The sequence below is a fragment of the Homarus americanus genome, unplaced genomic scaffold (assembly GCF_018991925.1).
Source record: "Homarus americanus isolate GMGI-L3 unplaced genomic scaffold, GMGI_Hamer_2.0 scaffold16430, whole genome shotgun sequence".
NCBI classification, from domain to species: Eukaryota; Metazoa; Arthropoda; class Malacostraca; order Decapoda; family Nephropidae; genus Homarus; species Homarus americanus.
The window spans coordinates 5048135-5071568 of NW_024729259.1; the positions used below are offsets into that span (position 1 = coordinate 5048135).

At 45.1% G+C, this 23434-nt stretch overlaps 1 protein-coding gene across 1 annotated transcript in view; it reads right to left on the reverse strand.

Annotated features, from left to right (window-relative positions):
- LOC121866451 (GTP-binding protein Rhes-like) overlaps window positions 1-14212 on the reverse strand; it is a 39486-nt gene extending 25274 nt beyond the window's left edge. Inside the window, exon 1 of the mRNA XM_042366126.1 lies at window positions 13841-14212. The gene's annotated coding sequence lies outside the window, so the exon portion shown is untranslated. The remainder of the gene's footprint in view (window positions 1-13840) is intronic.
- Window positions 14213-23434: the final 9222 nt, after the last annotated feature.

The following is a 23434-nucleotide window of genomic DNA, read 5'->3' on the forward strand; positions in this document are numbered from 1 at the left end:
TGTAAGGCTGACATGACTAGATGAGTGTGAGGTGTAAGGCTGACATGACTCTAGACTTATCCATGAGTGTGAGGTGTAAGGCTGACATGACTAGATGGGTGTGAGGTGTAAGGCTGACATGACTAGATGAGTGTGAGGTGTAAGGCTGACATGTCTAGACTTGATCCATGAGTGTGAGGTGTAAGGCTGACATGACTAGATGAGTGTGAGGTGTAAGGCTGACATGTCTAGATGAGTGTGGTGTAAGGCTGACATGTCTGACTTAATCCATGAGTGTGAGGTGTGAGGCTGACATGTTAGATGAGTGTGAGGTGTAAGGCTGACATGTCTGGAGACTTAATCCATGGGTGTGAGGTAAGGCCTGACATGTCTAGACTTAATCCATGGGTGTGAGGTGTAAGGCTGACATGTCTAGATGAGTGTGAGTGTAAGGCTGACATGACTAGACTTAATCCATGAGTGTGGTGTAAGGCTGACATGACTAGACTTAATCCATGAGTGTGAGGTGCAAGGCTGACATGTCTAGACTTAATCCATGAGTGTGAGGTGTAAGGCTGACATGTCTAGAGAAACGACTCCAACTCACGCACAAAGGAGGATGACGTCACCTAAGGAGAGGAATTCAATAGAGATGAGCAGCCTGGTGGTGGTGGTGGTTGTGGTGGTGGTGGTAGGGGTGATGGTGGTAGTGGTGGTGGTGGTGGTGGTTGTGGTGGTGGTGGTGGTGTTGGTGGTGGGTGGTAGTGGTGGTGGTGGTGTGGTTGTGGTGGTGGTGGTGGTGGTGGTGGTGGTAGGGGTGGTGGTGGTGGTGGTGGTTGTGGTGGTGGTGGTAGTGTGGTGGTGGTGGTGGTTGTGGTGGTGGTGGTGGGTGTGGTGGTAGGGGTGGTGGTAGGGGTGGTTGTGGTGGTGGTGGTGGGTGGTGGTGGTGGTGGTGGTGGTGGTGGTGGTGGTGGTGGTGGTGGTGGTGGTGGTGGTGGTGGTGGTGGTGGTGGTGGTGGTGGGTGATGGTGGTGGTGGTGGTAGGGGTGGTGGTAGTGAGACATGGACTTGGTTTTCCATGAGAGACACTAAACACTGAGAGACGCTGATACTGAGAGATACTAGTTCAGAATAAGACTAACCCTGAGAGACATATTATTATCCCTCAGAGACCGTGGACATAATGAGACACTTGACTATCCTATAATATCTATCAATCTCTAGTTACCTTTTTCCTGTTAAACGGTGGACAGTAGTAAGTGAGTGATGAAAGATTGAGGTGAAGACAGAGATACGAAGGATGTGAAATAGTGAACATAAATAACCAACGGTGTCTACATATCCTCACCCACACACACCCACACATCCACACACCCACATCCACACACAACGAAGCGGCTGCGTCAGTGCTAAATACGGATCTCTGAGGGGGGAAGAGACAATTTATTTATCAATATTATAAGTTGTCCTACTTAACCGAACTTCCTCCCTCTTAAGTCGTTTCATCCGGTTACTGGATATTTTGGTACTGGTCTCGTGTTGCAACGTCCAGAGAGGGGGTGGGAGGAGCTGGAGGAAGGACGGGAGGAAAGGGATGCGGGAAGAGGGACCGAGGGGGAGGGGAGGATCTTGAGAAATTCCACTGTTAAAGAATCCCGCCAAGAGTCAATCGGTTGAATAATTCAATTTGGCTGCCTGTCTTGTCTCATTCATTCACTCGCTCGATTCACCTATCCTCATCCACCCACATCCACCCCCATCTACCCTCATCCACCCCTATCTACTCTCATACATTCACCCTCACCTGTCCACATTCACCCACATCCACCCACCCTCACCCACCCACAAGCTATAAGTTTCTCCATTAGATTGGCTTAGTAACTAAAGAAAACTAAGAGACTGTTTGAAGGGGAAACTCAACCGCTGAAATAAACCTTAGCGCCCAGCTGTTGATCCATCACCCACCTACCCTCACCCACCTCCACTGTCCCCACACCCCCTCACACACCCACCATGGCCCACCCTACACCCTCTGACACCCATTAATCCCGATTCGAGGGTGTAAAGTGCAACCACAACAGAACCGGTGTTGGCCATGAATGAAGTACTTTAGCGCCGAGGGTAAACTCAGTGTCTCATTTCGTTCTCATTTCCGGTAAAAAAAAAGAAGGGCGATGAAATATATATACAGTAAAAAGATGAATTTAATTACACAGATGGAAGATTACTTAATTAATGATTAAACACAGGAGAGCTAGAGTTAGAGAATTAGTGATGAGAGAGTTTATTTGTGGTGGTCGTAGTAGTGGTGGTCGTAGTAGTGGTGGTGGTAGTAGCAATTTTTTCATTATTATTAAAGCTATTCATTCATTTATTACTTTAATCTGCACAAGAGAATAATTCACTTTTTTTTTTTACATTCTGGTTTTACATGTCGTCAGATGTAATTTTCGCGGGAAATAATTTGGCGCCAAAAATCGTAAGGAGAAAAACAAATTCGAGTTGGCGGGAAATAATTTGGCATCGAAATAATTTAAACACTGAAACTCTTAACTTAATTAAAAATATTCGATTCGCAGCACCACAGTCAGAGTGAGATCAATACAGTCAAATAAAAACAGGAAAATCACAATTAAACAAACACAAGATCCCGACCAGAGCATCTATACAGCTGAACTCACATCCACCTTCACACACACACACACACCCACACACACACACACACACACACACACACACACACACACACACACACACACACACACACACACCCACACACACACACACACACACACACACACACACACACACACACACACACACACATGATGGCCAACGCAGCACAACACACAGCACGTCCGCACTCACAGGATATAGGTTAGGTTAGGTTAGGTTAGGTTAGGTTAGGTTAGGTTAGGTTAGATGATAGTAATATAATGATTAGGTAATTAACAATACTGTTTATATACTTCCGAAGACAACCTCCCGTGTTGAAGATCAGTATCACGTTTGTTGTATAAAGTCACTCGGGATATATTCTTGATCCAATAATATTCTAGATAATCACTTGGGTATATCATTAACTCTATCAACTTCCTTAACTATGAATTCCCTCTACATGACCTTTGTACTTAAGTTCAAGTCATCAGTTACAAAAAAAAAAAAATATCCCCGTCACACGAACCTTTAAGAGTCAAGGAACTGATATGGTAATGATTATTTGCTTGTGACGTCATTGATTGAGGCGGGGCTGGGGCCAGTGATTGAGGAGTGAGGAGATGATTGCTCCCAAGAATATGTGTTTGTTATTGTGGTTGATATTCAGTAATTGACGGCTCATCAGTTCCCTCTCACACTGTTAAGAGCTCCATGGCATTCTTACTCTATCCAGGATATAGCTCTAGATAGGCATTTATTTATTCAACACAATTATCATACTATTTCAATGCTGATTCAATGAGTATATTAACAAGATTGGTTAGGTATAGATGGATAACGTATATATACAAGCGATGTATATACAGTAGAGAGTGCATAGGTATATATATATATACAATGGTAACACGGTAAGTTGATCCGAGTCGACCAAGGGTTAACCAGTCATCGTGTATGTGTTTCTCTCCAGTTAGGGCTTAACACAAGGGGAGATTCACAGACACATATCAACCCAATGTATCTTTACTTTCCTCCTCTTCTTCCTATTCTTCCTTCTCCTCCTTCATCTTTCTCCTCCTCCTCCTCCTCCTCCTGCAGTATCTCCCCTCTTCTTCCCGTATATCTTCTACAAACACGTCATAATAAACCTTGTGGGGAGGGTACCAAACCTCTCCTCTCTCCTCGTCTTATTTAATTGGTCCTGAATGGTTGACCTGGCCTGAGGTCCTCATTAATACGGAGGGATCACCAAGTTTTAATGACCCCTTCCCCCACGCTACACCCTCCTTCCACCCACTACCCTATACCCCACCCCTACCCCTCCTCACCCCCTCACCCTCCTTCTGCACCTCCAATACTCCGACTGGATATTAAGCCAAAAGTGGAATCTGAGCAAGGTCGTCTTCCATGCAGGTTTGGACTGACTGTTGTTTAAGATACCTCTCACCTAACCCCCCTCCCCCCCACTCCGTTCCCTCTCATTCTTTGCAAATCCCGAGTTGGGGTGTTCTGACCTCTCCCACTCCTTTTAACTCCCTCACTAAGAAACACCCAGGAAAGCAGTCTACCTCCTCACCCCATTCCCTATTATAGCATTCTACCTCCCCACTCCAATCCCTCTAAACTAAAATACACCCATGGGGAAGGAATAAATTCTCTTCATGAAACAACTTTTAGATGGTAACGCGGTAGAGTGGTCTCCAGCGTATCGACAGAGCAGTAACAAACGACTTGCACCTCACGACCAGAGAATCACATTTCCTAAACGACATTAGCGAGAACGGCGAGGGAATGATGGGTCGTCGTTGATAGCGGTGGTAGCTGAGAGTCGCCGCCCTTAGGAGGATTGAAGGACGCACACACACTATGTATTATGCATGCTGGTTCTTACACCCCCTCGAGTTTATTGACGATTCTTTCACCTTCAGGAAAATGAGAAAAAAAAAGGTACTGCGTTCTCTTGGTTTCTTTGTTGTTGTTGTTGTTGTGTGTGTGTGTGTGTGTGTGTGTGTGTGTGTGTGTGTGTGTGTCTGTGTGTCTGTGTGTTTGTGTGTGTGTGTACTGAAAGCTTTTGTTAGACGACCCACGCCCCTTTGTGTCATTGTTTTGTCCTATATAATGTCTTTATCCAGTGTTCTATTTCAGACGTTGACTGTTGTATATGTTTCAGTAAACCTTTTATTGTTGTTGTTGTCATTATTACTATTATTATTATCATTATTATTATCATTATTATTATTATTATTATTGTTGTTGTTGTTGTTGTTGTTGTTGTTGTTGTTGTTGTTGTTGTTGTTGTTGTTGTTGTTGTTGTTGTTGTTGTTGTTGTTGTTGCTACACACCTACAACCACCATCGCCAAACGGATTATTTTCTAAGATAATAATAACAGCGACACACAGATAAATATACGAAAATTATAACAACAAATGAGAGGAAGCAACGAGGAGCAATAACAGTGTGGAAGAAGAGGAAGAAGAGGAGGGGGAAGCAGAAGAAGAGGAAGAGGAGGAAGAGGAATAAGAGGAAGAAGAAGAAGACTTAATATCAAATAATGTCACCCAACGAACCTGTTTTGTTGTTAGGTGAAGAGAAAATGACCTTGGGAACGAGGGGGCAGGGGGGACAGGGGGCAGGGGAGGGGGGCAGGGGGGGGAGGTTGGGCCTAAGCAAAAACTAAACCTATTAAATTATTGACCGTGTTTGTTTGTTTTTTTTTGTTTATTTGTTGATAGTTATAGTGTCGAAGGAACTTAATAATTCTTGTATTTATTTCATTTTTCTAATATTATTATTATTATTATTTTCGGTAGCATAAACCTCAGAAGGTAATTGGTCGGTGCTTCGTGACCCTGGTAGGTAAAGTAAACATTCGGCCAAGAACAACACCTGGTGCTCTCTCCACCATAGCCGCACCCTCCTCCTCTTACCTGGTAATTGGATAACTAGGAACCTTGTAGTGGACAGGTGGAGAATTACGGTATGTTGGATATAATGTGGATATTGAGGGACGGTTTGTAGGTGGAAGGATAGTGTGTGTGGATGGAGGGCGGGTGGTGGTAAGTGGGATGGAGGGAGGTGTGTGGATGGAGAGGTGACTTTGAGGGTGAAGGTGTGGCGTGAAGGTGTGGCTTTAGGGTGGTGGGTTTGGTCCTGAAAAAAAAAAAGAGGTAAGGGAAGAGAGATGGAGGAGAAGATAAAGAGGAGAGAATACAATGAAGAGACAGACGAGACACAGGAGAGATAAGAGAGAGAAGGATGGAGGATGAAGCTCGATCCTCTTAATCAAATGTTAATGATATTGTCCGAGTCTCTCCTACTCCTACTCCTCCTCCTCCTACTCCTATCTTGAGTCGACCACCTCCCCTGGGCGTCTACTGTGATCATGTGTGTGTGTGTGTGTGTGTGTGTGTGTGTGTGTGTGTGTGTGTGTGTGTGTGTGTGTGTGTCTAGAGGCCTTACCCATTCCCATTTCTATCTTCATTTGTAATTCTCGTTTAACACTCATTATAAAAAAATGACAGTGTGGAGAGACGACAGAGTTAGAAGAGAGAGAGAGAGAGGTGTCAACATAACTCCAAAACGAAGTAAAAAAAAAGTATTTGAATCAATAGAGTGAAAGAGGGAGAAAGGGAGATGGAACGATAAATAGAAAAGTACAGAGGAAACGAGTGAGAGAAGGGGAAAAGGGGTGGTTAGGTTAGGTTAGGATTAGGTTAGGTTAGGTTAGGTTAGGTATATCTTTTCCTGTAGGTATATAGCTCAGGTTAGGTTAGGTTAGTTATATCTTTTCCTGTAGGTATATAGCTCAGGTTAGGTTAGGTTAGGTATATCTTTTCCTGTAGGTATATAGCTCAGGTTAGGTTAGGTTAGGTTAGGTATATCTTTTCCTGTAGGTATATAGTTCAGTGTTATATAAATGATTGAGTGTTTTATACGGATATATTCCCTATATACTATACGACTTTATCGGTTTCAGTCTGTCAATATTACCATTTCACTTTTTCCAGGTTCGTACGATACTTATTGTTTTGACGGGGGAAGGGAGGTGGGGGACAAGTGAAACAGACAGACACACAGATAGACAGACACACAGATAGACAGACACACAGATAGACAGACAGACAGAGAGCCGTCGTCACCTGGATGTAGGCCTCTAAACTGCCTCATCAAATGGAACAGCGCTCAGTGATGTTACGCCAGGAGATGAAAGGTGTTCGTATCATTGAGTTACCTGTCTCGCTAAATAACAGAGGAGGAGGATGATGATGACGCTGTGTTCGGGTAACTTTCCTCATCTTTGCCTTATTGATATTTTAATTACCTTATTAAGCCCTGATAACTTGATTCATTAACGTCACAACCTAGCGAGTTATTCACCTGTTGCTTTCCTAGTGACTGGTGGGATAATATAGTAGACTGGTGACTGTTGTTAGACGTAATAGAATGGTGACTGGTTAGGAGGAAGAGACAGGGAGAGACTGGTGACTGGTGAGAGACAATAGTAGACGGGTGACTGGAATTTGAGACACAATGGATAAGTGACTGACACAATTAACTGATAATGGGCAGGTGTGTGTGTGTGTGTGTGTGTGTGTGTGTGTGTGTGTGTGTGTGTGTGTGTGTGTGTGTGTGTATGTGTGTGTGTGTGTGTGTGTGATCAATGGTGTGGTTAGTTGGCTTCGTTACTACCTTTGTAATGGTTCCTCGTGTTACCTGGACACTGTATAGGTTAAGATGGGGTGACGTGTCCTAGATTATTATTATTATTATTATTATTATTATTATTATTATTATTATTATTATTATTATTATTATTATTATTATTATTATTATTATTATTATTATTATTATTATTTTACGATAATTATTACTATTCTGGACGAAGACTTTAGCTCTGTCACCTCATCTTCGTCGACCTGACTCCTCTGGATGGTGATAGTGTATTACTGCGCTTCAACAACTGAAGTTCTTCTTTACACACGAGAAGGAGGAGTACGAACTCTCATATTACTCGGGGTGTTCTATAAGTGTAATGTAATATCTTGTTCCTCTTAGTGTTTGTCAGTCTTCTGTCGATGGTGAGCACAGTTGGACACGAGTACAGTACCTTTATCACAGGAAGTAGTATTGTATGATGAGACGGTACAGAACATACTTAACATAACATTATTACTTGAATATAAGTAAAAACAAATAAGTATTCTTACAATAACAGGTTTGTTTGTGTAGTGAACTTACCAGACTGTACTGTACTGTACTGCACTGTACTGTACTGTGCTGTGCTGTACTGTACTGCACTGTACTGTACTGTGCTGTGCTGTACTGTACTGTGCTGTACTATGCTGTACTATACTGTACTGTACTGTACTATACTATGCTGTACTGTACTGTACTGTTCTGCACTGTACTATACTGTGCTGTACTATGCTGTACTGTACTGTACTGTACTGTACTATACTGCACTGTACTGTACTGTACTGTACTATGCTGTACTATACTGTACTGTACTATACTATGCTGTACTGTACTGCTCTGTACTATACTGTGCTGTACTATGCTGTACTGTACTGTACTGTACTGTACTGTACTGCACTGTACTGTACTGTACTATGCTGTACTATACTGTACTATGCTGTACTGTACTGTACTGCTCTGTACTATACTGTGCTGTACTATGCTGTACTGTTCTGTACTGTACTGTACTGTACTGCACTGCACTATACTGTGCTGTACTGTACTGTACTGTACTGTACTATACTGTGCTGTACTATGCTGTACTGTACTGTACTGTACTATACTATACTATGCTGTACTGTACTGTACTGCACTGCACTGTACTATACTGTGCTGTACTATGCTGTACTGTACTGTACTGCACTGCACTGTACTATACTGTACTGTACTATGCTGTACTATACTGTACTGTACTATACTATGCTGTACTGTACTGCTCTGTACTATACTGTGCTGTACTATACTATACTATGCTGTACTGTACTGCACTGCACTGCACTGTACTATACTGTACTGTACTGTACTGTACTGCACTATACTGTGCTGTGCTGTACTGTACTGTACTGTACTGTACTGTATTTTACTGTACTGCACTGTACTGTACACACCCTAACCCCTTGTCTGGCGTTAGCCAACTAAAATCTTAATAGCGGCTACACTATAGTGACCGGGTTAATGACTCTTGCAGTGGCTGGACGACAGTCAGAATATTAAGATTTAATCAAAGACTTTATGGTGAGGCTTTCATGAAGGGAAAATAAATCTGTCCTTGAAGGTTGAAATTAGAAAACGGCGTCGTTGTCGATATTGTCATTTAGGTTGAGACCACAATGTGTGTGTATGAGAGAGAGAGAGACGGGGTGGAGGCTCAAAGCCACATGATGCCTGACCTTCTGCACTACCATTTGACCTTTAGCACGAGACCAAACCCTGAAACATCCCTCAACAACATATAAGGAAGACCTCAACCTACTTGCTCTGACGGGGAGTATCACACAGACAACCACAAAGTGAAGATAAACAATTGTGGTTACTGTTGGTCTGTCAAGGAGAGATAGAGACCAGCCAGACCTCCAGGTAACTTAACCAGGTGAGGTAAGACTCAGAATGTAACCCCGTGTGTCTTCAGTATTCGTTTAAACACAAAATGAAAAAAAAAATGTCTCCCCTTGTACCACTAACTCATGTACATTAATTAACAAATAACAGTAGGTTTGTCATCGTTAAATTCTCGTCTGTTTCGTGTATAGATTTACAACCTCATGGACATATTAGCATCCTAGTCTGACGTCACAAGTTGCATATTATTAACGATGGTGGTTTAATTATTAGCGATAGTTTTAATCTGGTGTTCGTTTAGCGTTGGAGTGAATATTAATGTACCGATTTGATTCTTTCATCTTTAACACAATCCTCAATTATTTCCTTCACTTTCTGGGGAGTTAAATCACCTTGTTAGTCAGTATGAGTTATATTGGAACTACGTGAGGAAGTTTAGGTTAGGTTAGGTTAGGTTAGCTGAGGTTAGGTTAGGTTAGATTAGGTTATGTTCGGTTAGGTTAGGTTAGGTTAGGTTAGGTTAGGTTAGATTAGGTTATGTTCGGTTAGGTTAGATTAGATTAGGTTAGGTTATGTTTGGTTCGGTTAGGTTAGATTTGATTAAGTTAGATTAGGTTAGGTAACACGTCTTAACCTAGTGCATTTTAAGACTGAATACTTAAAAGGTTATTAACACGTGTCAAAGCTAAACCACCCAATGTTCAAGATTGCTGAAACGTTTACTTAACAACCAGACCTGAGGCGGTGATGAACAGCAAAACCGAGCCTCCAATCCCCCCCGCCCCTCTACCCCCACCACAACCACCCCAATCTACCCCACCAACCACCCCAGATTCCCCCCCACCAATCCCACACCTCTCCTTCCCCCAAATCACCCCCAATAATATCTTCCCTCCTTCCATCACTACGTCTTCCAGTAATTGTTCTGTCTAGTACCGTCCATCCATACCAGATATCATATTCTATTTGTCTTGTTCTATACTCTGTCAGGTTACAGGTATTTTTCTAATGGGTGTCTTTAAATATCTTACCTATTCTTCTTTTTTCTTGTTCTTCTTCTTCTTCCTTTCTTTCCTCCTCCTTCTCCCCTCTTATTCGTCTTCTATATTTACACATCTTATCTCTTCCTCCTCCTCCTCCTCTCTCTCTCTCTCTCTCTCTCTCTCTCCTTCTTGCGTCAGTCTCAACACGTCGTAAGATTCGATTCTCTTGTTGATATAAACTTCATTGACTCAACAAGGTATTACGGGAGGATTTTCTTTATTATTATTATTACTGTTTTTTTCTTCACACGTAATAATGATAAAGCTATCTCAAGACACGTGTCGGTTCAGTGTGGGTCTTAGGGCTTTGTCGGGTCCTCAGAGAATGGAGCTCCTCTTAGTAATGGGGAGACAACAAGATATAAGACTGAGACACACACACACACACACACACACACACACACACACACACACACACACACACACACACACACACACACACACACCACATAATCGCATCACAGTCCCAAACAGAGATAAGTAGATTCTCCTTCACTGAAAGACACTTAGGGGTGTGTATGTGTGTGTGTGTGTGTGTGTGTATGTGTGTTTCAAATAGTTTACATGAGATCTAACTAGACATCCCTCACTTCATTGTACCAGTGAATAACGAGTCATCACTATTCACTATTTCACTCTACTAATTAACTAAACAAGCAAACAAATAAAATTATCCCAACACTAACAATATTTAAAACAATATTAACTAAAAAATAAATAAAAAATAAACTAACTATATTAACTTCAATTATTAAAGCAAGTAAAACAAAAAAAATAAGTGACCTTCATTGCCTTTGATGTGCAGTATAATATATATTTCCCGGATAAATTTAACCGAATATCCGAAAAAAAAAAAATATATCCTATGTTGGCACAAAAGGTCACTAGCCGCATGTAATAATCAGTTTGATCCTTGAACAATACAATAATTCTACCGTAATTGGCAGCTATAACGGTGCTTGTTATTTTTATTTGTTAATACTGTATGGTGGCCTCATTACTCTGCCCACATACATACATACATACATACATACATACATACACCGCCGGAATAAACACAGACTTAAGCGTGTTCGAATTTCTTGAATAATAAACCTCGTCGGGAAATTTTAGCTAGACGTAAACAAACCGCCACCTTGACGAACACAAACGGTGGTGACCTTCCAATCTCACAAGGCCAATCTCAGAAAGCTAATCTCACACCCGGGAAGCTAATCTCACAAGGACAAACTCAGAAAAGCTAACCTCACAAGGCCAAACTCAGAAAAGCTAATCTCGGAAAGCTAATCTCAGGTCAATCTTGGAAGGCCAAACTCAGAAGGCTAATCTCAGAAGGCCAGTTTTAAGAAAAGACAAAAATATAATTGAAAACAAAAATCTCTCTCTCTCTCTCTCTGCTATAGTTATCATGGTCAATTATCTTGTCCTTGAAAAAAAAAAACTGGCGGACACGATTCAATTTGACTGTCTCTTTCTTGAACCTGTGAGGAGATGTTGAGGAGGTAAGATGAGTGATACCAGCTCCTCTCCTCTAAGACCGCTTGCGTCATAACGTGTGGTAATGTCATCCACTTCAAGATCTTTCGTTTTTGTTAATTGATTTAAAATAACCTTGAATAACATCTGTTGATTATTGAGTTATTGTAATTTATTAAAAAAAAAGGCAATACAGGTTGATTTTTATAATGAGTCTTGTTTTTGAGTTAATAACCTGTGAAGAATGACTCATACGCCAAGTGTACAGTAAACATTTTCAGTGTCACGTTTCTAAGAGCTCTCCTCCAGACATCACTCACTCTCCTGTATATGACCGTTCATGGAGGAAGTTCTTCAACACCTCAAGTATACTTATCTCTTCCTTATACCATATACGGAGAGAGGAAGTATCATCTACCACTCATCTTTAACCACACGTCTCTCATCTTTACCACACGCATACAAACCTTGGAAGGACAGAGGAAGGAAGGAAGGGTACACTCCTTAGCGAACGTCTCTCTCTCTCTCTCTCTCTCTCTCTCTCTCTCTCTCTCTCTCTCTTTGATGTGGGTGTGGGGGAGATAATCCTTCGTCTACCCCCACTGAGAGACTCGGAGGGAGACAAAGACCTAGATTTTTTTTTCTGCTGTTAAATCACAAAGGACAAGGGATAGAGCCTTGACGACACACCAGTAATTGTGTACGGTTTCTGAAGCTAAAATCTGGAACCTGGAACCTAAAACCTGGAACCTGGAACTTGTAACCCGAAACCTGGAAACTGGGTTCTGGAACCTGGAACACCGTACTCACTCACTCCTCTACCTTATTTTCTCTCTGGTTTAACACTTTTTTTTTAACCCCCCTACATCCTTGTGTAAGGTGAAGCGTTTACAGCGCCCAACAGGGAAGCATGCTAAGTTCATGCTTGCCTTTATGTCTCATGAGTTAAGGGCTAGAAGCCTGAAGAGTCAATGGTTTATGTCTAAGCAAGTTATTGGAAGCTCCAACAACTTGTCCCTGAATACGAATTCGCAACTTTCGATTTACAGCAGGTACCTACTTTACTGCTAGGTGAACTGGGACCAAGGGAGGCTGGGAAGTGTGTCCGAACAACTTTCCACCGGCCCGGGATTCGAACCCGTGACATCTCGCTTGCGAGGCAAGAGTGTTACCGTTCTACCCACCGGCGCCCCCAATAGAGTCAGTCCATATCGAACCTAACTTAACCTCTTATCTTATCAGCTGACAACTCTGATTTATATTGATAGTGATGGGGGGAGCATCAGCAATAGATCATGTAATTTAGGGAAATTTAGTGTGTGTGTGTGTGTGTTATGGTGCACCATACCATGCTATTGGCACTGTACTACACAATACAGCGCCTTACCAAAACTCGACAACACACACACACACACACACACACCATCTTCGACACCGGCTCCTACCTCCACCAGAGATCCCTCGTCCTCGAATTGCTGTTCGACACAACAACCGCATCCAGCTCATAAGAGCACGTACTGATCTCTATAAGAACAGCCCAGTCTCAACCATTGTAAAAATTATCAACAACTTGTATCAACCAGTGTGTTTATTCCCAGTCAATCTTACCTTCTTGCACTGTCACTATGTTGAAATGCCCTGTAGCTTGAGCTTCTCCCCACCTAGTTATTATATATCATATTTGTATCACTTATGTTACTTGCATATTATTTGTAAATCAAGTAGAGTGACACAATACCACACTGTATCGTGGTATAACACACCATACCACACTATATCACCAACCCCTCCCCTTATAATAGGATCATGGCACTATAATCTGCACCATATCATCTCACAATACCACTACACTATATCACAGTACACTATAAATATCGTATTACACCACACTATAAAAGAATACGCTACCTCACACTCAGCATCGCACCATATAAACACACACTATGGACACCATACCACATCATAGCAACTCCGATCCTTCCTCTCCACCGCCTCCCATTTCATATCAGTTCCTCCTCTCCCACAGGTCCTCCTCCCTCCTCCCACAGGTCATCTCCGTCAGGTAATCACGACGACAACAATAAACAAAACCTTACGTGCCATATAACTTACCTGTCCCGGGGATCCAAAGGTCACCTGCAGCAGAAGATTTACCCCCCCTCAAAAAAAAGTCAAGTTCAGAAACGCTTTTTTTTTTTTGGTGTGTTTGAAAACTCATTTACAACTCATGATGTATTCACTTATTTTCCTCTTTCCTCTTCTCTCTCTCTCTTTTTTTGGTGATATTTTTTCTTCTTATTTTTCAGATTATTTACACTTTTGAGATGATCGATTTACAGGTGTGTTGGGTAAAGTGATTGAGTCAGTTGATCGCGGTGGGTCGAGATATAGAGAGAGGGGGGGAGGGGAGAGAGGGAGAGTGTGTGTGTGTGTGTGAGAGAGGGACTGTCAGGCACGGCATCCACCTCCAAGGAGCGCAAAACACAGACTGGTGATTGGAGATGCGTTGCCACCAGACCAGACACCACTTGTTGCCCCACGCATGCGCCCTCCCATACCTGATGCCCTCCCTCCCTCCCTTCCTCCCTCCCTCCATCCTCCCTCCCTTCATTCCCTCCTCTCACCAACTCCCCTTCCATCCCTAATCTCTCTCTCTCTCTCTCTCTCTCTCTCTCTCTCTCTCTCATCTCATTCCCTCTCTCTCCATCTTCCTCCCCTCCTTCTCTCCCCCTCCCCCTCCCCTACCTACCTACCTTCTCATATTACCTGTTGTTGCTTCTGTTGTCTTCTACCACATCTGTTGTCTTACACCACACCTGTTGTCTTCCACCACACCTGTTCCCCACCACACTACACCACATCTGTTGCCCCCTCTCCCCCCTCCCCTCACATATACCTGTTGTGAAGGTGGAGTGATGGTAGGGAAGAATGAAGGTGGACAGGTGACGTAGGTAGAGTGGAGGTAGAGAGGTGAGGTGAGGTAGAGTAGAGGTAGAGAGGTTACGTAGGTAGAGTGGAGGTAGAGAGGTGAGGTGAGGTAGAGTAGAGGTAGAGAGGTTACGTAGGTAGAGTGGAGGTAGAGAGGTGAGGTGAGGTAGAGTGGAGGTAGAGAGGTTACGTAGGTAGAGTGCAGGTAGAGAAGTGAGACGCAATAAAGATGGTGAGACGAGGTAAAGATAGTGCAGAGGTTGAGAGGTGACATAGAGAAGTGAAATAAATTAAACTAGAAAAACAGAAACACGACATAAATGAACTAATACATCACCGAGACGAGAGCAGGTGGTGATACTGGCCTCGGAGGACCTCCTGACCCGGTGCTTCCCTCTGGCGGTGAAGGGTGAGTACTGTATCGAGAACCTCCACCAGTAGACCTCCACCACTAGAACCTCCACCAGTAGACCTCCACCACGAGAGGTACAATCAAGGTAGTGGAAGTCTTTTGGTGTACAATATGATGCTCACGAGTATTATGTGTGGTTAACCTTTGTGTTTTGTTTGTTTTTGAAAGGCTCATATAAGACTCTTGGGGTATTATGAACTGGTTGTATTAAGTTGTGTTAAGTTACCGATTAAAGCAACGATGTTTATAAAATTTCATCATGGATATTAGGTGGGGGGGGGGTAAGACCACAAGACTATGCTCAAGACCACAAGATTATGTTCAAGACCACAAAACTATGTTAAAGACCACAAAACTATACTCAAGACCACAAGACTATGCTCAAGGCCACAAGACTATGTTCAAGACCACAAGACTATGTTAAAGACCACAAAACTATGTTAAAGACCACAAAACTATACTCAAGACCACAAGACTATGCTCAAGACACAAGACTATGTTCAAGACCACAAAACTATGTTAAAGACCACAAAACTATACTCAAGACCACAAGACTATGCTCAAGGCCACAAGACTATGCTCAAGACCACAAAACTATGTTAAAGACCACAAAACTATACTCAAGACCACAAGACTATGCTCAAGGCCACAAGACTATGCTCAAGACCACAAGACTATGTTCAAGACCACAAGACTATGTTAAAGACCACAAAACTATACTCAAGACCACAAGACTATGTTACATTCATGCCTGGCGACCACAAGACTATGTTCAGGACTATGCCTCAAGACCACAAGACTGTGTTCAAGACTGGCGCTCAAGACCACAAGACTATGTTCAAGACTATGCTCAAGACCACAAGACTATATGTTCATCACTATGCTCAAGACCACAAGACTATGTTCAAGACTATGCTCAAGACCACAAGACTATATTCATTACTATGCTCAAGACCACAAGACTATGTTCAAGACTATGCTCAAGACCACAAGACTATATTCATTACTATGCTCAAGACCACAAGACTATGTTCAAGACTATGCTCAAGACCACAAGACTATGTTCAAGACTATGCTCAAGACCACAAGACTATGTTCAAGACTATGCTCAAGACCACAAGACTATGTTCAATACTATGCTCAAGACCACAAGACTATGTTCAAGACTATGCTCAAGACCACAAGACTATGTTCAAGACTATGCTCAAGACCACAAGACTATGTTCAATACTATGTAAAGACCACAGGGCTATATTAAGACTGTCCAAGACCTAGGGCTATGTTCAAGACTATGCTCAAGACCACAAGACTATAATCCAAGACTATGCTCAAGACCACAAGACATGTTCAAGACTATGCTCAAGACCCTGGGAATATGTTCAAGACTATGCTCAAGACCACAAGACTATGTTCAAGACTATGCTCAAGACCACAAGACTATGTTCAAGACTATGCTCAAGACCACAAGACTATGTTCAAGACTATGCTCAAGACCACAAGACTATGCTCAGATACACCATAAGGGAGATAAAGACGGTGCTCTAAACTCTACGGGACAATGGTGGTCATGGCCCGAGGAAGGTAAATACTGAGACGACTACAACACTCTATTGGTTCCATAAAGGGCGTCTTGTGTGTGGGTGTGTTCTGAGAGAGGTGGGTGTGTGGGTGTGTCCTGAGAGAGGTGGGTGTGTGGGTGTGTCCTGAGAGGTGGGTGTGTCTGAGAGGTGGGTGTGTGTGTGTGTCCTGAGAGGTGGGTGTGTGGGTGTGTCCTGAGAGGGGTGGGGTTGGGTGGGTGTGTCCTGAGAGAGGTGTGTGGGTGTGTCCTGAGAGGGTGGTGTGTGGGTGTGTCCTGAGAGGGTGGGGTTGGAGTGGAGTGTGTCTCAGAGAGGTGTGTGGTGTGTCCTGAGAGAGGTGTGTGGGTGTGTGTGTCCTGAGAGAGGTGGGTGTGTGTGTGTGTCCTGAGAGAGGTGTGTGGGTGTGTCCTGAGAGAGGTGTGGGTGTGTGGGTGTGTCTAGAGAGAGGTGGGTGTTGGTGTGTGTGTCCTGAGAGGTGGGTGTGTCCTGAGAGAGGTGGGTGTGTGGGTGTGTCCTAAGAGAGGTGGGTGTTGGTGGGGTGTGTCCTGGAGAGAGGTGGGTGTGTGTGTGTGTCTGGAGAGAGGTGGGGTGTGTGTGGGTGTGTCCTGAGAGAGAGGTGGGTGTGTGGGTGTGTCCTGAGAGGTGGGTGTTGGTGGGTGTGTCCTGAGAGATGCGTGTGTGTGGTGTGTCCTGAGAGTGTGTGTGTGTGTGTGTGTGTGTGTGTGTGTGTCTTGAGAAAGGCGTGTGTGTGTGGGTGTGTCTTGAGGTGTGTGTGTGGATGTCTTGAGAGAGGCGTGTGTGTGTGGGTGTCTTGAGAAGGCGTGTGTGTGTGTGTCTTGAGAGAGGCGTGTGTGTGGGTGTCCTGAGAGGCGTGTGTATGTGTGGGTGTCTAGAGAGGTGTGTGTGTGTGTGTGTGTGGGTGTCTTGAGAGGCGTGTGTGTGTGTGGGTGTGCCCTGAGAGGGCGTGTGTGGGGTGTGGGTCCTAGAGGTGTGTGTGTGTGTGGGTGTCTTGAGAGAGGTGTGTGTGTGTGTGGGGTGTGTCCTGAGAGGCGTGTGTGCGTGTGTGCCTGAGGTGTGTGTGTGTGTGTGTGTCTTGAGAGGCGTGTGTGTGTGTGTGGGTGTGTGTCTTGAGAGAGGTGTGTGTGTGGGTGTTTTGAGAGGCGTGTGTGTGTGGGTGTCTGAGAGAGGCGTGTGTGTGTGTGGGGTGTCTTGAGAGATGTGTGTGTGTGTGTGTGGGTGTCTTGAGAGAGGCGTGTGTGTGTGGGGTGTGTGTCTTGAGAAAGAGGTGTGTGTGTGTGGGTGTCTTGAGAGAGGTGTGTGTGTGTGGGTGTCTTGAGAGGCGTGTGTGTGTGGGTGTGTGTCCTGAGAGAGAGGCGGTGTGTGTGTGTCGGGTGTGTGTCTTGAGGAGAGGTGTGTGTGTGTGGGTGTCCTGAGAGAGGCGTGTGTGGGTGTGTCCTGAGAGAGAGGTGTGTGTGTGTGTCCTGAGAGAGGTGTGTGTGTGTGTGGTGTCCTGAGAGAGAGGCGTGTGTGGGTGTGTCCTGAGAGAGGTGTGTGTGTGTGTGTCCTGAGAGAGAGGTGTGTGTGTGTGTGTCCTGAGAAGAGAGGTGTGTGTGTATGTGTGTCTTGAGAGAGAGGCGTGTGTGTGTGTGTGGGTGTGTCTTGAGAGAGAGGTGAGTGTGTGTGTGTGTGTCTTCAGAAAGAGGTGTGTGTGTGGGTGTCTTGAGAGAGAGGCGTGTGTGTGTGGGTGTGTCCTGAAGTGTGTGTGTGTGTGTGTGTGTGTCTTGAGAGAGGTGTGTGTGTGGGTGTCTTCAGAGGTGGGTGTGTGTCTTGAGAGGCGTGTGTGTGTGTGTGTCTTAGAGAGGTGTGTGTGGGTGTCTTGAAGCGTGTGTGTGTGGGTGTGTCTTGAAGGAGGTTTGGGTGTCCTGAGAGAAGACGTGTGTGTGGGTGTCTTGAGGCGTGTGTGTGTGGGTGTGTGTCTTGAGAGGTGTATGTGTGTGTGTGTGTCTTGAGAGGTGTGTGTGTGGGTGTCTTCAGAGAGAGGCGTGTGTGTGTGGTGTCTTTGAGAGAGGTGTATGTGTGTGTGTGTGTGTGTTGAGAGAGAGGTGTGTGTGTGTGGGTGTCTTCAGAGAGAGGCGTGTGTGTGTGGGTGTGTGTCTGAGAGAGAGGCGTGTGTGTGGGTGTCCTGAGAGAGACGTGTGTGTGGGGTGTCTTGAGAGAGAGGCGTGTGTGGGGTGTCTTGAGAGAGAGGGCGTGTGTGTGGGTGTCTTGAGAGAGGCGTGTGTGTGTGTGTGGGTGTGGTCTTGAGAGAGGGCGTCTGTGTGGGTGTCCTGAGAGAGTTGTGTGTGTGTCGGTGTCTTGAGAGAGAGGTGTGTGTGTGTGTGGGTGTCTTGAGGGAGGCGTGTGTGTGTGTGTGTGTGTGGGTGTCTTGGAGAGAGGCGTGTGTGGGGTGTCCTGAGAGAGAGTTGTGTCGGTGTCTTGAGAGAGAGGTGTGTGTGTGTGTGTGTGTGTGTGTGGGTGTCTTGAGAGAGAGGCGTGTGTGTGTGTGTGGGGTGTGTCCTGAGAGAGAGGTATGTGTGTGTGTGGGTGTCTTGAGAGAGAGGCGTGTGTGTGTGTGTGTGGGTGTCTTGGAGAGGTGTGTGTGTGGGTGTCTTGAGAGAGGTGTGTGTGTGTGGGTGTCTTGAGAGAGAGGTGTAAATAATAATAATTAATAATAATAATTAACGGTTTATTGAAAAAATTTTGCAGCCCGAAGGCTGAAAATATACATTGGACATAAATGACTTATTACATACATTGGTGGTTTAACAAAAGCCTTCATTAGAGAAAGGTAAAGGAACATACAGTGAACATACAGATTAATGTAGGTGTTGAACAGCAAACTCGTAGTGTAGTAACTCCTCCCAGATGGTGTTAGGAGGACCTCACGTGGTGTAGTAATTACCTCACAGATGGTGTTATGAGGACCTACGTGGTGTAGTAATTACTCACAGATGGTGTTTTGAGGGCCTCACGTGTAGTAACTCCTCACAGATGGTGTTATGAGGACCTGACGTGGTGTAGTAATTCTCAATGGTGTTATGAGGGCCTGACGTGGTGTAGTAATTCCTCACAGATGGTGTTATGAGGATTGGGTGGTAGTAATCACAGATGGTGTTATATAGTGAGGTTTGGTCCCAGGCCTTCCGATCGTAGACTGATTAACACACATCGGTGGTTGTTGTTGTCTCGCGGGGCCGCTTATCACTGGGTACCGGGACCTCACTGTGTGAAGGTTAACTGTACGACTGTTACTGTTGAGTTATTCTCACTGACTTTAAGCACTGTTCACCACTGTTCACCCTGTTTAACACTGGTTCCGTTCTTCTAAATGAAATAGTAACTTCTGGCGAGAACTTGTTGATATTCCGGTGGGGAGGAGGGTTCAGGGAGGGGTTGGTATGGGCCAACACAGTTGACCTGGCTGCCCGAGAGGAGCGCCAGGCACGCCTTGATCCCTGGTGACAAGGATGGAGTGTGTGTGTGTGTGTGTGTGTGTGTGTGTGGGGTGTCTTGAGAGAGAGGCGCGTGTGTGTGTTTGTGTGTGTGTGGGTGTCCTGGAGAGAGGCGTGTGTGTGGGTGTGTGTCCTGAGAGAGAGGTGTGTGTGTGTGTGTGTGGGTGTCTTGAGAGAGAGGTGTGTGTGTGTGTGTGTGGGTGTGTGGGGTGTGTGTCCTGGAGAGAGGTGTGTGTGTCTGTGTGTGTGTGGGTGTCTTGAGAGAGGCGTGTGGGGTGTGTGTGTGTGTGTGTCCTGGAGAGAGGTGTGTGTGTGTGTGTGTGTGTGTCTTGAGATAGAGGTGTGTGTGTGTGTGGGTGTGTGTCCTGAGAGAGAGGTGTGTGTGTGTGTGTGTGTGTGTGTCCTGAGAGAGAGGTGTGTGTGTGTGTGTGTGGGTGTCTTGAGAGAGAGATGTGTGTGTGTGTGTGTGTGTGGGTGTGTGTGTCCTGAGAGAGAGGTGTGTGTGTGTGTGTGTGTGTGGGGTGTCTTTGAGAGAGGAGGCGTGTGTGGGGTGTGTGTCCTGAGAGAGAGGTGTGTGTGTGTGTGTGTGTCTTGGAGAGAGGCGTGTGTGTGTGTGGGTGTGTGTGTGGGTGTGTGTCCTGAGAGAGGTGTGTGTGTGTGTGTGTGTGGGTGTGGGTCCAGAGAGAGGTGTGTGTGTGTGTGTGTGGGGTGTCTTGAGAGAGGCGTGTGTGTGGGTGTCTTGAGAGAGGGTGTGTGTGTGTGTGTGTGTGTGGGTGTCTTGGGGAGAGAGGCGTGTGTGTGGTGGGTGTGGGTCCTGAGAGAGGTGGGTGTGTGTGGGTGTCCTGAGAATGTGTCTGAGAGGGAGGAATATGTGTCCTGAGAATGTCCTGGAGAGAGAGGAATGTGTCCTGAGGAGAGGAGGAATGTGTCCTGAAATGTGTCCTGAGAGGGAATGTGTCCTGAGGAGGAGATATGTGTCCTGAGAGAGGAATGTGTCTGAGAGAGAGAATGTGTCCTGAGAGGGAGGAATGTGTCCTGAGAGAATGTGTCTGAGAGGAGGAATATGTGTCCTGAGAGAGAAGAATGTCCTGAGAGGAATGTGTCCTGAGAGGAGGAATGTGTCCTGAGAGAGGAATGTGTCCTGAGAGAGAGGAATGTGTCCTGAGAGGAGGAATGTGTGCCTGAGAGAGAGGAATGTGTCCTGAGAGAAAGGAATGTGTCCTGAGAGGGAGGAATATGTGTCCTGAGAGAGAGGAATGTGTGTCCTGAGAGAGAGAGAGGAATGTGTGTCCTGAGAGGGAGGAATGTGTCCTGAGAGGGAGGAATATGTGTCCTGAGAGAGAGGAATGTGTCCTGAGAGAGAGCAATGTGTCCTGAGGAGGGAGGAATATGTGCCCTGAGAGAGAGGAATGTGTCCTGAGAGAAAGGAATGTGTCCTGAGAGGAATGTGTCCTGAGGAGGGAGGAAATGTGTCCTGAGAGAGAGGAATGTGTCCTGAGAGAGAGGAATGTGTCCTGAGAGGGAGGAATGTGTGTCCTGAGAGAGGAATGTGTGTCCTGAGAGGAATGTGTCCTGAGAGGGAGGAATGTCCTGAGAGAGAGAGGAATGTGTCCTGAGAGAGAGGGAATGTGTCCTGAGAGAGAGAGGTGTGTCCTGAGAGAATGTGTGTCCTGGAGAGAGAGGAATGTGTCCTGAGAGAGAGAGAGGAATGTGTCTGAGAGAGAATGTGTCCTGAGAGGGAGGAATATGTGTCTGAGAGAGGAATGTGTCCTGAGAGAGAGAATGTGTCTGAGAGAGAGGAATGTGTCCTGAGATGGAGGAATATGTGTTCTGAGAGAGGAATGTGTCCTGAGAGAGAGAGGAATGTGTGTCCTGAGAGGGAGGAATGTGTCCTGAGAGAGGAATGTGTTCTGAGAGAGGAGGAATGTGCCCTGAGAGAGGTGTGTCCTGAGAGAGGAATGTGTGTGTCCTGAGAGAGAGGAATGTGTCCTGAGGAGAGAGGGAATGTGTCCTGAGAGAAAGGAATGTGTCCTGAGATGTGTCCTGAGAGAGGAATGTGTCCTGAGAGGGAGGAATATGTGTCCTGGGGAGAGGAATGTGTCCTGAGGAGAGAGGAATGTGTCCTGAGAGAGGAATGTGTCCTGAGATGGAGGAATATGTGTCCTGAGAGAGAGGAATGTGTCCTGAGAGAGAGGAATGTGTCTGCTGTAATATTTATGTTCGGTGTGATAGAAACTGACTCAGGACAAGATCAGAATATTACCTTTGCTGAAATTTGTCTGAGAACTCTCGACTAGATACCAGGTGTGTGTGTGTGTGTGTGTGTGTGTGTGTGTGTGTGTGTGTGTGTGTGTGTGTGTGTGTGTGTGTGTGTGCAGAGAAAAGAGAGAGAGAGATACAGACAGACAGAGATAAAACTACCACACTAGGTTTGATTCACCCTGAAGTTTAGATGAGGGGAATAATAATGAAAGTAAAACATTAGTCACTGTTGGTCTTCCTCGCTGACGCTGGTCGTGTAAAACAAAGCTGGGGGTGTTATTTCATGCTCATGTTTCCCATCTCAAGAGCGAAACTTGTCAGAGGTTTGATGGCGTAGAGTGTGGCGTCAGTTTTTCCCCACTGTCTTTTTTTTTCCACGCCCACAGTATGACAGAAATATTAAAACGTGACATTGTAAGAGTTTTAACCCTTTGATGATGATGGTTTAACCCTTTGATCATGATGGTTTAACCTTAATGATGATGGTTTAACCCTTTGATGATGATGGTTTAACCCTTTGATCATGGTGGTTTAACCCTTTGATGATGATAGTTTAACCCTTTGATAATGTTGTTTTAACCCTTTGATCATGATGGTTTAAGCTTTTTGAGGATGATGTATTAACCCTTTGAGGATGATGGTGTAAGCCTTTGAAGGAAAATGTTTTAACCCTTCGTGCAGTCCGCAATTTCCTGATCTGTGTTAACCGCACCGTGGGGTCAACCAGGCTTTAAGGGGATCAGTTGTCAATCACGTCTTGTAGAGAGAGGACGTTATCTTGTTCACTCCCTCGTAGATTGAACTAATGTAGATATATACAGCTCCTTGTATGGTGCTGGTGTGTTATATTGTAGAGATGAATATTACTCTGTTTTACGTTTAGATCCACACTACACCACGTCACACCACACTACACCACGCCACACCACACTACACCATGCCACACCATACTACACCACGCCACACCACACCAGCCACGCCACACCACGCCACGCCACACCACACTACACCACACACCACACTACACCACGCCACA